Below are 2,352 nucleotides of genomic sequence, written 5' to 3'. Positions count from 1 at the left end.
TGGATAAAGTTAGTGAATTTAAGCCTGGGAGAGGCAAGTGAGTTGAAATAAATTCTATCCCTCAATGTATTGCCCAAGTCCATGCATGGGACAGGTCAAAAGACAAAAGAAATCTCTCTGGGATACGCGGCACTGAATGAAATGTAGCATAGCTCTGAAGGCTTGGACTTAACAGGAGAGCTGAGAGAAATCCCTCAGGGACCACAGAGCCTTCACCAAGGGCATCGAAATGGCCTCCCAAGCCGTAGGGAAAGCACAGCAGGGTGAAGAGAGTTCTCCTAAGTAATAATAATAAAGTCCAGGGGAGGTCTAGGGAGTACAGATAACTCCCCAGGAGGAAAATAAAAGCTACTGGCTAGGCAGTAACACAGAGAAAGGTCTCCTACAAGTTTGAAAGTTGACTACTGAGCTGTAAGTGCAAAAAGATATGCATAGTGTTGCAAGTGCTGAGAGTCCAAACTCTATCAAAAACAAAACCCTAATCCAGCCTTACAATATTTGAAGCATGAGGTAAAGTGAATCTAACTAAAGCTGTAATACAGCTCAGGCTCAGCTTAACCACAGCTTAGGTTAGGGTCAGTACCAAGTAGCCCTTGGTACTAGCAGCCTGTCAGGAAAAAGGCCATGTCCTTTTCTGGAGTATATCTTATTTTTGTCAACCTCTAATTTTCATACATGCTGTTTAGCATAATATCAAATTATGATACATGCTAACAAGCAAGGATATATGATACTTAATTAAGAGAGAAGAATTAGCTCAGCTGGTGTGGCTCAGTGGTTGAGCTTCGACCTGTGAACCAGGAGGTCATGGTTCGATTCCCAGTCAAGGCACATGCCCAGGTTGTGGGTTCAATTCCCAGTGTGGGGCGTGCAGGAGGCAGCCAATCAGTGATTCTCTTTCATCATTGATGTTTCTATCTCTCTCTCCCTCTCCCTTCCTCTCTGAAATCAATAAAAAATACATTTCAAAAAAGAGAGAATTAATAGAAAGAGACCCAAAGATCTGCAGATGTTGGAATAAATAGAAAAGAACTTTACTATAAATAAATAAAACATATATGTTAAAGGATCCAGTAGAAAATTTTTCATTACTTGAGTAGGAATTTCTGCAGATAAACTGAAATCATGGTAATGTGGAGGAAAATAGCTCTTTTTCTGTTTTAGGGCAATGATTTCCTTAAAAACAGACCCTTTCATAGATAACAACTTTAATTTCTGGAAAAATACAAAAGTCAATTATGGGAGCACTCGAGGAAGTGTTTAATAGATGTAAACTTTGAAGAAGAGTCAAAAATGGAGTAAGTGAGAAGTACATGTTGAGTTATTTGTTTCTGTGGCCCTTTTCAGACAGTAGCTGCAATTATGGTAATGGTAGAGGATAAAGAATAGACACACTTTAACGTTGATGGAAGAAGCATCTACACTAATAAAAGAGAAACATGCTAATTAGCGTACGACCGCTACCCTTCCCATTGGCTAATCAGCATATCCTTATGCAAATTAACTGTCAGCCAAGATGGCGGCCGGCAGCCATGCACTGAAGCGAGCAGAGAGGCTTGCTTGCTCGGACTCCAACGTTCCTCGCCTGACTTGCCGGCTTCTCAGCTGCAACTCTAAGCAACTATGTACTATGTTGCAAATAAGAAGCTAAACAACACCCCAGAAACCAGCCGGACTGAAAGCCAGCTGGACCGCAACATTGTATCGATGTTTTCAGCAGCGAGGCCTCAGAGCTAAAGCTGGCCCAGAATAAAAAAGAAAAAAAAGAAAACAAGGAGTGGTTGGGAGCTTCAGTCACGCGCCAGCTGGAAAACAGCCCTCAGCCCCTCACCCACACTGGCCAGGCACCCCAGTGGGGACCCCCACCCTGATCCAGGACACCCTTCAGGGCAAACCAGCCAGCCCCTACCCATGCACCAGGCCTCTATTCTATATAGTAAAAGGGTAATATGCCGCCCGGCACCGGGATCAGCGGAGCAGTGAGGCTCCCAGCACCGGGATCAGCGTGACAGGGGGCAGCGCCCAAACCCCCTGATCAGCCCTGCTCTGTGCCTGATAGGGGGGAGCTCCCCAACCCCCTGATTGCCCTGCGGCTCTGTGTGTGACAGGGGGGAGCTCCCCAAACCCCTGATCGCCCTGCGGCTCTGTGTGTGACAGGGGAAGGCCCCCCAAATCCCTGATCAGCCCTGCTCTGTGGATGATAAAGGGTGGCGCCCCAACCCCCCTCCATGGGCCTTGCTCTGTGTGTGACAGGGTAGAGCCATAACCTCCCCATTGGCCCTGCCCTGAGTGTGACAGGGTGCAGCACCCCGAACCCCCTGATCCGCCCTGCTCTGTGTGTGACAGGGGGCG

Source organism: Myotis lucifugus, unplaced genomic scaffold (genome assembly GCF_000147115.1).
Source record: "Myotis lucifugus unplaced genomic scaffold, Myoluc2.0 scaffold_749, whole genome shotgun sequence".
NCBI classification, from domain to species: Eukaryota; Metazoa; Chordata; class Mammalia; order Chiroptera; family Vespertilionidae; genus Myotis; species Myotis lucifugus.
The sequence above is the reverse complement of the archived record's forward strand: the minus strand, read 5'-3'. Positions refer to the sequence as shown.